At 42.0% G+C, this 14,702-nt stretch overlaps 1 long non-coding RNA gene and 1 other non-coding gene across 2 annotated transcripts in view; one reads left to right on the plus strand and one right to left on the minus strand.

Annotated features, from left to right (window-relative positions):
• Positions 1-14,702, plus strand: part of LOC132376444 (uncharacterized) — a 106,290-nt gene that overhangs the window by 88,596 nt on the left and 2,992 nt on the right. The window lies entirely within an intron of this gene.
• On the minus strand, positions 948-1,084 carry LOC132376496 (small nucleolar RNA SNORA70). Its single transcript, XR_009506331.1, has one exon. It is a non-coding gene; the product is annotated as a small nucleolar RNA SNORA70 (small nucleolar RNA).

Here is a 14,702-nt window from a genome sequence, read left to right on the forward strand (position 1 = left end):
TAGAGAAGACTTGAGGTGAGGGTGTGCCTGGAATGTTCTTGAACAATAAGGAGGGCTGCAGCAGAAGAAGTGAGGAGGAGAAGGAAAGGAAGTAGGTCAGAGAGACAATGGGTGTTCAGAGAGTAGAGCATCTTGTGGGTGACGCAAGGACTCTGGCTCTTATTAGAGTCTGTCTGGGTCACCGGAGGCTTTTGAGCAGAGGAGTGACATTACTTGACTTACAGATTACTCTGACTTCTGCGTTGAGGATCAAGTGTAGGTGGGTGAGGCAGGACTGAGCATAGTAAGTGCTCATGGGATGCTGATCAAGCCAGATCTCCACCAGAGATGGGAGACGGCTTGCACGTGAGCAGGCTTTGTTATGGGCTCCTGAGTTCCAGAACTCTCTTAACTGTAGTCTCTGGACACTGAGCTGCCTGCCCTTTCAAATCGCCAGAACCTCTAACCTATCCTGAGCTTTCTCTCCTGAAAGCTGAATTCTGGCAAGTTTTACCTCATACGTCTAAGACACCTTTTATTTTTTTTTTTTTGACGGGAAAGTAGGATTTATTGGTGGGCATGAGTAAGGAGGGGACAGCGCCAAGGCTCTCACGAGTGCAGGGCCCGCCATGTGTCCAGAGGGCCACGATTAGGGATGTATTCGACCCCACGGCCATCCTGGATGAGCCGCTTTTCTCCCACCGTGTTTTCAAACTCGTCTTCATTAAACTTAGTAAATCCCCACTTCTTGGAGATGTGGATCTTCTGGCAGCCAGGGAACTTGAACTTGGCCCTGCAGAGGGCCTCAATCACATGCTCCTTGTTCTGCAGCTTGATGCGGATGGACATTATGACTTGGCCAATGTGGACCCTGGCCACTGTGCCCTGGGCTTTCCAAAGGCACCGCACATACCTGTCTGGAGCCTAGATTAGGGACAGCATGTCCGTACTGAATGTCCACTGGAAAGGGCTGTCTCCAAGGTCCCTTAGGGCAACCCATACAGGCAACAGGCTGCGTACACTATACCCAGGAGGCTGCCGTTTGCAGACATTGCACACCGGGCCCTCATGGGGAAAAGAGCGCAGTCAACTTAATTGGCTGCAAACATCTAAGACATTTTCTACTTTACATTTGTTTCCTTTGAGTGTGGGCAAGGCACATTGGATTAGCAAATTAAAATGTACTAATGGTACATTATCTCTCCTAAGAAAAACAGATGGTTGTGTTATTAAAAAAAAAGAATGATTGTAGAAAAATATCCAATTGTGAATGAAGAAGTGTCTGAAGATAACCTAATGCCAAGGTTGGGCCTTATCTAAAATTGTGAAACTGTCGACATTTACCTGGAGCTCCTGCTGCCTCTTTTTTCTTGCTCATCCCTTCTGCAGCTAGTCTTCTGGCTGCTCAGGGCTCGCACGCCTGGATATCTCCACCTTCCTCTCTCTTACGTAAATCCACACATTACAGCCCCCTCTTTACATCTTGTGCTCTGCTAGGTGCCTAAGAGTTAAGATCACTTTCTCATGAGATACAGCTAAAGAAAAATGACTACATTACCACTCTCAAACAATGTCATTCCTTAACCTAGTTAAAATGACTAGTATATATTTGAGCAGGTTGGGCTCAGGTAGTTTTGATTTAGAAAACTTGTTGACACCTTTCAAATCACCTAGAAAGGAGACACCCGCTTGGACCAAATGAATGACCATTAGCATCCCCGGGAATACTGTGCAACGTAGGATATTATTTTAAAACGTAGGGTTTGTTATTATTCAGGTGTGAGGAGGCCAACAGATCAGCGGATGATTGTTCTTGAAAAGACAGATCATTAAAGTCACAGATGCCAAGAGGAGAGGGGTGTGCCGTCCCGTCCCATGAGGGGCCACGTGTGGAAGCCGCGGGGTTAGGTAGGAGGCTGAGGGAGCAGGGAACACAAGGACGAAAGCCTTTCCTGTGGTTTCCATAGGACAGTATGGGCAAGTGCAAGCATGTTCAGGATTGGTTAATTTGGATCATTTCAGCAGGCTCTGGGGTCTAGGGACTGTCCCTTAGTTGCCTGGCACCTGGCCCTGGAGTGATTAGGGCAGGTGGAGAGTACCCAGAATGTAAGAGGTCTGTGAAAGCCCCTACAGGAGCGTTGGGGTATGGGCTTTGGATTGGATGGTTTGCATATGAATGCTGTGCTCTCAGCCCAGTAGTTCCCTACCTTTAGGAATTGGCTAGCCCTGGCAGGGACAGTCTCTCCAGGATCAGCAAGGGCCCAGATGTCAAAGATTCAGAGACATGGTAAATATAGACATTGATGCGTATGTCCTGAGTTCAGAAGATTTCATGTCTCCTGGGCATAATGACACACATCCGAGAACTCTCAAGAGAAGAAAATATAAAGCGGATCTTCCCTGAGTGTGAACCATGATAAGCAAAGCAGATGTACTGATGAGCTTTTATTTATTTATTTTTGGCTGTACCTCACGGCTTGTGGGATCTCAGTTCCCCAACCAGGGGTTGAACCCGGGTCCCTTGCAGTGATAGCGTGGAGGTTTTAAATTTCCTCTAAATTTCACTACAAGAGAGATTTTTCAGAGGTTTCAGATTATAATTATACTATTTTGGAACCTGCCAGGCTGTAAACCTCTCTACTTGGTATAAAATCCTTAAAAGGATCTTTGACCTACTCATGATGGTAGACAAATAGTCTTGTCCACAGTAGAAGTCTAAGTAGTTTCTAACTCATACTTGCACCTAAAAGTTATGTGTCCTCTAAAAATCTCTTCATATAGAAAAAATCGTTGCAGATAATACTTCAATTACACTAAAGTGTTCTGTAAAAATGTGGCAAAAGACCACACTGCAACTGCATTTTAACTCCTCCCCCTTGATGTTTGCTGAGAAGCTTGTTATTTCTTTATTTCTCTGAACAATATCCAGGCAGCTTCAAGAGAAAATCCATTAAAAGGCCCCTAAATTGGCATTTGTATAGCAGTTTTCTCCATTCTTTAACACGGTATGGAGGAAAACATTATGACAGCTGCCATGCACCCCTAGAGAAACACTGTGTTGGAAAGTAAGAGAGGTCTGTGGAAGATTTGGATTCACTTGACAAAATCAGCTGCGGGACCTGCCAAATTGCTGCTAGCTATCGCAGACACGATGCTCATTAAGAAGCCCCACTGGCTCACGATTTATTGATTAGAGACCAAATATCCTGGAAGACTCGTAAATTACTCTTTAAATGGGCTTTTAAACATCCCTCCTACATCCCACCAATGGATTATGCTTCAGATACATTTGCAACTGACTTAATCTATGTGAAAATTTATCCATTCTTCCTATCTCATTACTTAGATTGTTATATAAAAAGATTATGTAGCTGGAATATATTTAAACAACAGAGTTCTTGTTAACAAGATATTATCAATACTATTAAATTCTAAAAACGATTTTTCAGAGAGATGTTATTTCAAATCTAGGTTTGAATATTTGAGTGATTGGCTAAAATGCTTTCTGGATGTAGGGGTTAGGGCATTCACACGGATCAAGCTACGGCTATTTTTATTCTAAAACAGGCTTTCTTTAATTTGGAGGAGAAAAAAAAAATCAAAGTATCAGAATTTTCTCTACCTCCCCAGATATGAAGGATATTTAATGGTTTCTGCAAAAGCCTGAATCCAAAAAATTGTCAGCATTCTGTGCATGAGCTATGAGAATTAAAGAAGCCAACCCCTGGTTTCCAAACAGTTTAGAAAATTGAAACTAAAATGATTCCATGCTAGCAGTAAGCTGGACATAAGTAGAAAAATAAAACAAAATAAAGAACAGATGGGCAAACAACATCATGTAAACAACAAACAACGGTAATTTTTAAAACTATGAAGTTAAAAAATAGCTGGATATGGGCTTCCCTGGTGGCACAGTGGTTAGGAGTCCACCTGCCAATGCAGGGGACACAGGTTCGATCCCTGGTCCGGGAAGATCCCATATGCCGCGGAGCAACTAAGCCCATGTGCCGCAACTACTGAGCCTGCACTCTAGAGCACGCATGCCACAACTACTGAGCCCGCGAGCCACAACTACTGAAGCCTGCATGCTTAGAGCTCATGCTCCACAGCAAGAGAAGCCACCGCAATGAGAAGCCCGCGCACCGCAACAAAGAGTAGCCCCCGCTCGCCGCAACTAGAGAACGACCGCGTGCAGTGCTGAAGACCCAACGCAGCCAAAAATAAATAAATAAATAAATTTATTAAAAAAAAAAGAATTTCCTTCCTTTTAAAAAAAAATAGTGGGACATGGACTTAAGTAGGTAGGACACCTGAAAAACTGGAAGATGCTAAAGCTGTAAAAGCATCTTCTAAGTGTCATTCGTTTATTCAACGACAAACCCTCATTCAAAACAATACTACTGATGGCCTTTGTCATGTTAGACATTGAAGAAACAATGGCAAACTAGCCAATGTTTTCTTCATCATGGAATGTAAAGATTATTTTGAGAAAACAAAGATAAGATATAACAAAAGGACGGCATGAGTGAACATTAAGTATGAGCTACTTTGGGAGCATATAACTGGTCCAGAGGACCAAGGATGAAGACTTGTTTCCTGAGGCAACAGCATTAAACAGAGATGTAGAGGATATGCACTGGCATTAGAGACTGAGTGATGTCATAAGATAGAGGTGGTGGTGGTGGTAGCAGTGGATGTACTGGGTGGCTGGGGAAGTGGCTACGGATAAAGGACACAACAGCAGAACAGAAGCTCTGAGGTGAGGAAAAGGATAGCAGATCTTAAGAACTGAATGCCAGTCAGCACTTCCAGAGACCAGTATGAAGATCTGATGAGTAAAAGGCTAGACCATGTAGAACCTTAAAGCTCTCAGTCAGGAATTTCAACTTACACTAAGAGAAATGAGAAGCCATTGGTGGGTTTTAATGAAGAGGTTTTAAATCTATACTTAAAACTAAACAAATCACCAAAAGAACCATGTTGGCTGTAGCATGGAGACTGGCTTGTAAGGCAGTGATAAATGGGGGGTAACTAGGTATGAGGCTATTTCATTAAATTATGTAAGAGATGAGGGGTTTTTTTTGGACTAGGCTATTGGAAGTAGGGTCCAGGACGAGAGAAACATAGAGGAAGTGAAAAACCATAGCACCTGGACATTGACAGCATGTGAGTAATAGGAAATAGGGAGAATCAGGAAAGATTCTTAAGTTTTTAAATTGAGCAAACATACAGTTGTTGGAGGAATTATTGAGGTAGGAAACACTGGAGTAAGAATAATTTATGGAAGAGTTCATGAGTTCTGTTTTGGACATGTTGAATTTGAAGTGTTATACAATAGCCCTGTGTCATGACTTGCAAGCTGTTAGCTATGTATAGTATAAAAGATGCAGTCAGAAGAGAGATCTGGGCTTCTGTCAGTCAGCATGGGCTGGATTATGTCACAGCAAAATTTCAGGAAATTAGAACAAGTTTTATTTCTTGCTTTTGCTACATGTCCATTGTAGATCAAGAAGGGAGCTTTTTCAGATCATTTAGACACCCAGGCTGATCGAAGCCTTACTTTGTTATGATGCTGCCACCTCTTTTGGGGGCTTCAGCGTTGACCGTGGCAAGGCAAGAGAGCACATAGAAGGCATATCAGCTCAAATATGTCCTGTCCTGACATGACACTTGTCACTTCCATTTACGTCACATCAGCCAAGGCAAGTTATATGACCTCTGCTGCAGTTTCCAGTTATTTTCTAGGAAGAGGAAGAGATCCATAAATTTTTTTGTGAGTGCTGGTAATGGCTACCACAGAATTGATGATGTCATTTTAGGTGATCTTAACATATGGCCCATGTAGTGAATACTTATCATGTGTGATGCCCCAATATTTTCCCTAAATTTTGCTAACTCCTCATATTATTAATCTATCTTCATGAGACAGAGGACAGAATATTTATATTCCAGACCCTCTTGCAGTTTTATATGCAGGCATGCGACTTAGATTTTTCCAGTCATTTGAACCCACTTGAGATTTGCATTAGAAAGTTAGAATTGTGAAGAGGTGACCATGAAAGGAAGAATACACACTCTAGCACATGTGATGACAGAGACTTTGGTTCTTTCTGGGTGTGGAGGAAAGGAAGGGAGTGGAGCGTCAGGCATCCAATCCTGAGGGCAATCAGTCCCAAGTGGCACGGCCCTGTGGTATCTTTTCCAGAGGCGCCCCTTTGGTGCAGAGTCATTGCTCCTGGATGGGTAGCTTCAGAATCTGATCCTCTGACTCTTCCCTAATTTACATTAGCTCATAAGTTCCCTTTAAAAATCCATTTTCTCCTTAAATAAATCAGAATATTTTATAATATTTGCAATTACAAGCCTGACCAATATGGTATTTGATTCCAGGAAAGGCAACAAGCCCTCAAAGAAATGGAAATCAGTGAGTGGGTTATTTAACCTGGTTGAGCTTTCGGGCATTGAAGATCTAATTAGTCCAGAACTGGGAACTCTGGTGGTTAATGGCAGAGCAAGTAAAAAAGTTACTTAAATCATCCTCTACAATGAAATGGCTATTGAAGACAAGACTTTGGAAAAACATGTAGCTGTTGATAAAGAATGAGTAGGGAGGACTAAGGATTACAAGGAAGAGAAGGAAGACTGGCTGCTTCTAGCTGTACTGGGGAGCTTAGGGACAGAAAATGATAAGATCAAAGTTTTAAATTCTTGGCTCAAGGCAGATGTAAGAGAATCAGGGACTTGCTGTGTCTGTCAAAAGTATTTGTTGCAACAGCAAGATTGACATAGTTAAGAATAAAACATCAGGCCTGATGCTCTGGGTTGCTGAAATTCAGATTAGCTTGAATTCACCTCTTTGTCAGACTCCTTAGTAATAGCATGGTGAATGGAAAAGATTTGGACACTAGAATCAAAAAGGGATTTGGGAGAAGCCTAAAGGAAGAGAAATACCCAGACATTTTGTTGAGTTTGGACACCAACTCTGAGTTTATACTACTGGCTGAGCCACTTCTGTAATTCACTAAAAATGCTGGGTTTATTGGGGGTCAGGTGATTAATGGATGTCTCAGTCAGCTTGGTCTACTATAACAAAATACCACAGCTGGGTGGCTTAAACAACAGATTTTTTCTCACAGTTCTGGAGGCTGGGATATTCAAGACCAAGATGCTAGTAGAGTCAGCCCACTTTCAAGACTCCTCTAAACGTAATTACCTCCCAAAGGCTCCACCTCCAAATACTGCCACATTGGGGTTTAGGGCTCCAACATAGGAATTTGGGGAGGGACACAAACATTCAGTCCATAGCAAGGGAGGTTTGGCACGAATATATTTCAAAGTAGGCCCTGTGGGTTTGCAAACATCCTGTTGCTATTTCCCTAGTTCCTTGTGATAGTTAGAATAAACATAATCAGTAACTGGAATGATTTGCAGATTGGACTCATAACTCATGGAGCAAACTCTATTATGACTGGCTAAGTAGAAGTTCCTGGACCTATTCTTTGCCTTTAAATTTAAATTTTAAAATTAAAAACCAAAGTGTTATCATATCTCAGGTGGAATTATAGGGATTTATATTCCCACCAAAGTAGTAGTTGACACTAGACTTTCCTACATTTAATTAGGTATTAATTCTAATTTCAACTACTGTTTTAGATTCAGTCTTCTTTCATGAGGAAAATTTTAAAAAACAGGCTTGGAATAGCACTTGGAATGCAGCTATTGATATGGTAAATACCATTTCCTACCTAATAACTAGAGAACAACAGTAACAGTTTGCTTTCACCTGGTACAAACAGCAGTACATCTTTACTATCTTGTCTTCAGAACTGCATTACATCTATGCCTCTGTACCATAATTTATTCTAGGGGGACCCTGATCTTTTCACGATGTCAGGGAGCATCAACCAAGTTCACTATATTGACAACATCATGAGGAAAGGAATTTGAAAGCAAATACTCTAGATTTTGGGTGGACAAGTTTTGTATGCATGCTAAAGTTTGGGTAATAAATACCATGGAAATACAGAGGTCTGCCACCTTAGAAAAGTTTCTGATTATCCTGTGGTATAAGACATGGTACGATATACTATTTGAAGTGAGAGGCAAGTTGCTGTACCTTGCCCCATAATTCTCTAAAAAAGAAGTACAGTGAATTTCTATGGATACTGGAGAAAATTATCACAACATTTGTGTTGGCTGCTTGATTGATTTGCCAAGGGACTCCAAGGATGCCATTTTTTAAAAAAATTTATTTATTTACTTATATTTTATTTTTGGCTGTGTTAGGTCTTCGTTTCTGTACGAGGGCTTTCTCTAGTTGCGGTGAGTGGGGGCCACTCTTCATCGCGGTGCGCGGGCCTCTTACTATCGCGGCCTCTCTTGTTGCGGAGCACAGGCTCCAGACGCGCAGGCTCAGTAGTTGTGGCGCACGGGCTTAGTCGCTCCGCGGCATGTGGGATCTTCCCAGACCAGGTCTCGAACCCGTATCCCCTGCATTGGCAAGCAGATTCTTAACCACTGCGCCACCAGGGAAGCCCCAAGGGTGACATTTTTTAAGGGAGTCTTAGCAAGAGAAGACTTTTTAGTTGGACCACACGCCATGAAAGCAACCCTCCAATGGGCCCTATGACAACCAATCCGATTGTGCCCAAAGTATCTGTGGCAGAGGAGGTGTGTTGTATAAAGCCTGTGTAATAGGAGAATCATAGTATAGGTACCCAAGGTTTTGAAGCAAAATTGCAACCTCTTTGCCAGTAACTCTTTCCTTTTGATTAACAGTTTCTGGTTTTCTGGTAGAAACAAGATCATGATAGGCACTAAACAACTAGTAATAGAGCACCAAATGACCTGATCTTACATTCATAAACTTGGTGTTACCTAATAGTACAAGCTCTAGAACTGATTGTGCCCAGCAATAACCCATCAATTAGAAATCATATATACATGTTTGACCTCAAGCAGGTCCTGAAGGACAAATAAGTTGCATAAACAGATTCGTCAATCAAAAATAAAAGAAGCTAGAAATTGAAGTGTGGCCAAGATGGCAGAGTAGGGAGTCCCTGACCTTACCCCCTCCCATGGGCACACCAAAATTACAACTATTTACAGAGCAACTATCTATGAGAATGACCTGGAGACTAGCAGAAAAGTTTTTCCACAGCTAAAGATACAAAGAAGGAACCACAACAAGATGAGTAGGAGAGGTGGAGATGCGATATAATCAAGACCCACGCCCCCAGGGAAGGATAATGGTAAGATAATCACAATTGCAGAGGTTCTCCCCAAGGAGTGAGGGGTTTGAGCTCCCCAGCATGGGGAGCCTGCACCAGGAAGATGAGTCCCCAGAACGTCTGGCTTTGAAGGCCAGAGGGACTTGCATACTGGAGAGCAATCCCTATCAAAATACCAACGGCATTTTTCACAGAACTAGAAAAAAAAATTGTCAGTTATTCTTTTATTTTCAAAAGGGCATCAGATGTAGCCACAAAAAGACAAATAAAAAATAAACAAAACTGGACAATAAAGTGATAAAGACAGTTTTTAATCAATATACTATATAATACAGCATAATTATTGCAATAGGGAAGGGGGTTCAGGGTAAATTAAACTCAACTTCAATTTTTACAAACGTGACTGGGCAGGAGAGCAGAATGAGGGAGTGAGGTAGGGGCCTGGAGCAGGCTTGAGCAGAGCCAGGGAAGTGAAAAAATTACAAAGGGTTGGTCAATATAAATGCATTGAGGCCAGCTGTGTCTGTCAGCTGGCAATTACTGAAGTTAGGATGCTTTCCTACCACAGAGACCTGGAGACAGAGGCACTGTCCTTCCTAATGATGATTACATTTCAAAGGAATGAACTTTCAGGACCTTGAGAAGACATTCCTGAGTTGAAGGAGATACCTGTATATCTCAAAGGAGTAGGGGAAGGATTCACAGTTGTAAGCTCTTTTTAGCAAATGCTCTAAGAAAGTCAGAGGCCTACCTGATGAGGTATTGGCTAGAACACACAGTATATTCTTTGAGCAGCCTTGAGTTTTCTTTCATCCTAGGGGGTTAGGGTCATCCTAGGGATACAGCCTTGAGCGGTTAGAATTTATGCTAGTGCTGTTCAAGTCTTTTAATGTGGGGTGTGTGTATGTGTGTGTGTGTGTAGGTGATGAACTAAATAATTTGCGCTCAGAGTCTACAGTCCTTTTGGCCAAAGTTGAGGCTTTGTCAAAGAGAGGGATCAGAGGAGACTGACTAGAGTTTGGTCAAGGAGAGAACTTTTGTAATGTCATAATCCCAGTGTCCCACTGGTTTTCTACTATCATTCCCCATCAACATACTTTCATAACTCATGAGGAGGTCCTATAACAAACAGATTGAGAAGGAAATAATCTGAGACTAGTTCACTTGGCACCACATGGTGGCACTAATCAGAACTGGACAGCTGTCACATTAAACCCATTCAGAGGTGGCCATAAAGACAGTAGAAAAGGAATATCCTCTCAAAATACAGAAGTTCAAGTGGCATATTTTGTGTTCTGCTTAGAGAGAGATATGGCTGAAGGCTGGCTCTATGCTGACTCATGAGTAATAAGCAACAGTTTGACTAGTTGGTCTGGCACTTGATGGAAGAAACTTGAAGTGTTGGTGAAAAGGAAGTTTGGGGTTAGATTTATGGACTTATTTCTCAAATGTATCCCAAGCGAATACTCTGTAAAAGTTCCCCACCGTGGAAGAGGCTCTCAGTAATCGGTTGGACAAAATGACCTTCCTGACGGATGAAAGTCTGATCCCTTCCCAGTCACCCCAGAATCTGCCCAGTACACTCAGGAATAAAGTGACCATGGTGTCAAGGAAGGTGGATTTTGATGGATTTCCCCACAACAAGGCTGACCTGGACACCACAGCTGCTGATTACCTGATTTTTCTGCATCAGGAAACAATCCTAAGCCCCCAGTAGGGTTCTATACCCCAGGGAAGCTATCCAGTTTGGGGTGGTAAATTAATTATGTAAGGCTGCTTCCATTATGGAATAGAAATTTGTCCTTAGTAGGATAAATGCTTAATTTGGATTTATTTTTGCATCCATGCTCATTCTCCTTCCTCCAGCACTTCCATTCACAGATGTTATGGAATATCATGTTTAGTGTTAAGACTTTGCACACAATAGTTCTGCCTTTTTGAGATCTCAGTTTTCAGTAAAAGAAATAAATCTGTGGGCCAACTGTCATGAAAATCACTGGTCCTATGGATACTATGATTGACGAAACGCTTGCTCCTTCTCGAGAAGTTGATGATATATTTGTTTATAGGTAGTTGCAGTGGGATAGGTGGTGGCATGTGGCTATTTGGAAGATTAATTTTGATAGAAGGATATTAATGTCGGGTCAGTAAGAGTGGACTGCCGTGGATCTTTGCCATTTTTGGTCACCTAATGTCTTAGAATACTCTCCCTAGTTTTTGTAATCTCTGTATTATGAATCCTGTCCAGCTAGGAATCAGAAAACTCACATTTGTTGACTCTTTGCTGTCTGAGTGAGGACAGATGCAGACGTGTGACCTAGGACCCCCTAATCAGACACGATTTTGAGAGACTTGGACGCATACGTGAGAAACGTGAGGAGCTGGCCGTGTAGGGGGAAGCGTTGCGGCAGAGCTCCCCCATTTTTCAGAGGCATCACTAGCATTTTCACTAACACAGCTTCCTAGCGTGGGTACTATTTCTGGGATTAGCTTTACAGACTGTCTCTCTCACCCTCCGCCAGATTTTGTGAGCATTCGAATACGAATAAATTCCTTTTCTGCTTAAGCTAGTTGATATGCAGGTGTTTCCAACTAGGGACTCTGACCCCTAGGGCAAAATTATGGTTACTAAAACCATGGGGACAAATATTTCTCCTGGAGAGAGACTGTATGAATCGAAAAGAAGGCCTGAGAGTAGAATCCTGAGGCCCTTCGCGGTGACTCCTCAGGTGGAGGAAGAGAAGCCAACGAGGGAGAAGGATACAGAGGTGTCAGGGGGGTGGGGACACCACGCAAAGAGCATGGACCATTGTGTCCAGAAAGGAGAGTGTTTCCAGCGGGGAGGGGCCATCCTTGTTCAACTGGTTGTCCTGAAAGAGCAGTGGGGAATAATAAGAATCTTTTATTGTGCCGTTTACCTGACGACCACATTTCATCATCACCAGAGCCCGATCAGAGAAGTAGTATTTCCTGCCGTGAATTGAGGAGAATGAGGATGACAGGGAAATGATAGTAGATACACAGAAAACTATTTAAGTTAGTGAGAAATAGAGTGTGAGTCAGAGGAAGATGTGGCACACTGGGAGGCTGTTTGTTTGCGGTGTGGAAAGTTGGAAAAATTTAAAGACAGTGGAGAGAGGACATAGAATGACGTAGAGAGAACGTGATACAGAATGTAAGTAACCTCATCCCCTTTGATAGGAGGAGGCCCACATAACTTTATTATTATAAAATTGATAAAGAGAAGAAGATGGTTGTAGATGGACAGGCTTATGTGTGATAGCAGGAATTTAAGAGAATTCCTGTTTTTTTCTTTTTTTTTTTCTAATTTCTATGTAAAGTACAAGATAAAGTTGTTTGCTGAGAATGAGGGCAAATGGGGAGAATTTGGTCAAAATTCTGAGGAAAGAAGAGGTGCTTTGAGAAAGTTCTTGAGGATGAGAGTTGAGTACAAAGTGAGAAAAAAAGAAGAGGTTCAGTGTGCAGCTACGCGGAAATTGGTAACAATGAACATAAAGCAGGACGATTAGGTCTTCCCGTGTGATCTTCTCCAGGGACACTCAGCAGGTGGGTATAGGACACAGAAGATGGGTCACGGTCCTCATCCAGAGTTGGAGAAATGCAGATGTGAGATACCCGCCGCCGTCTCTGTCAGTAGGACAGAGATAGGCACACCCTATGATAAATCTCAGTACGGGCCATAGTCGTGGCGCAGAGCAGGAAGTGATCAACCCCACTGGGGGACCACCTCATAGATAAGGTGCCCCTCGACTGGGTGCTTGGAAGACTTGATGACGGGCGATGTGTCACGTGAGGAGTGTGCCCAGGGCAAAGGTAAACCTGTGTGAAAATGTCTTGGTATTTTTTTTTTAATTAATTTATTTTTTTAACATCTTTATTGGAGTATAATTGCTTTACAGTGGTGTGTTAGTTTCTGCTTTATAACAAAGTGAATCAGTTATATATATACATATGTTCCCATATCTCTTCCCTCTTGTGTCTCCCTCCCACCCTCCCTATCCCACCCCTCTAGGTGGACACAAAGCACCGAGCTGATCTCCTTGTGCTATGCGGCTGCTTCCCACTAGCTATCTATTTTACGTTTGGTAGTGTATATATGTCCATGCCGCTCTCTCAGTTTGTCACAGCTTACCCTTCCCCCTCCCCATATCCTCAAGTCCATTCTCTAGTAGGTCTGTGTCTTTATTCCCGTCTTACCCCTAGGTTCTTCTAAAATCTTGAGAATGTCTTGGTTTTGATAATCGACTCTTTGTGCATTCTGAGTAATGTAGGGAAATAGTTCATAAATATTTCTCACAAAATAAGTATTAAACTGGGGTTGCACATCCAATTCCAGTGATTTAGTAATCTTGTATTGCCATCTTGTCATCGATACAGGGACCAAATGGAGAGCCTAGGCCAACTTACACAAGACGTTACTGCTACATTCAGGTGTGTAGCTAGTATCAATAAATGACATTTCACTGTGCCTATAAAGTTCCAGGCAGGCAATAGTGACCCACTGCATAACAAACCCATCAACCAGCATTTAACCTTAGATGATTGCAAACAAAACAAACAAATGAACAAACAAAACTGTCTTTCTCAACACGTGCTAAGATTTTACTTTCTAGTGCTAGGTTAGTGATGAGTATATCAGTATCTCTACCCACTTAATCATTTTCACAATTGCCAGAATGCCAGTAATTTTATATCCAAAAATGAATCTGGTGAAAGTCAAATCGTGTTGAATATTCTTCCAGTGGGGATCAAAGCTAGTTCTTGCTATGTAATTGCCTGTTCAGAAGTGTACTCTACTTGTAAACACCGTCTTTATAATAGATGCTTTTTGACATTCTAATGGATTTTCCATAGTCCCTCTGAGTAGCAGCATGACTTGATGAGAGTCCTTCAGACTATTAATAAGTCCTGCCATCATTCTGCCATAATTGGTCACATTTACTGCTATGTTTCCCTTGCCCCATTTTGAGAAGAAAATAGAGATAAAATATTTTTCCATATAATCTCTTTGAATGCACATTAACATTAGCTATGAATTACCCTTTGTACTATCCGCAGAAGTATCCAGGAGCAAGAAAGGAATTATCTGTTCTTTGAATGATTAAAGGTTTAAAGCAGCCAAAGTAAACAGTGATTGTAAGAAGTGAAGCAAAAGTAAACTAAGCCCTTCTTTCATACTCCTTATTTTTGTCCCCATTTTGGTAAAACCCTTCTTCACTCTCTTGAGCTGGCAAGAAGTAGAGGTCCTAATGGAGGACCCTCATGCAGTTTCAGAAGTGTAGAATAATGCAGCAACCTGTGCTGGAATGCACTGGCCACCTGGTCCTTCTTTCCCACCAACAAAAGCAATAGGAATTATCAAATGATGAAAACATTATAAAAGCAATAGAAAATACTAAACAAAATCCTGTCATATTTGTTCATTTATTCAAGTGTCCAACCATCTCATCAGTGCGCTGTGGCTGTGAGAAA

This window comes from Balaenoptera ricei, chromosome 12, assembly GCF_028023285.1.
Source record: "Balaenoptera ricei isolate mBalRic1 chromosome 12, mBalRic1.hap2, whole genome shotgun sequence".
Lineage (NCBI taxonomy): Eukaryota > Metazoa > Chordata > Mammalia > Artiodactyla > Balaenopteridae > Balaenoptera > Balaenoptera ricei.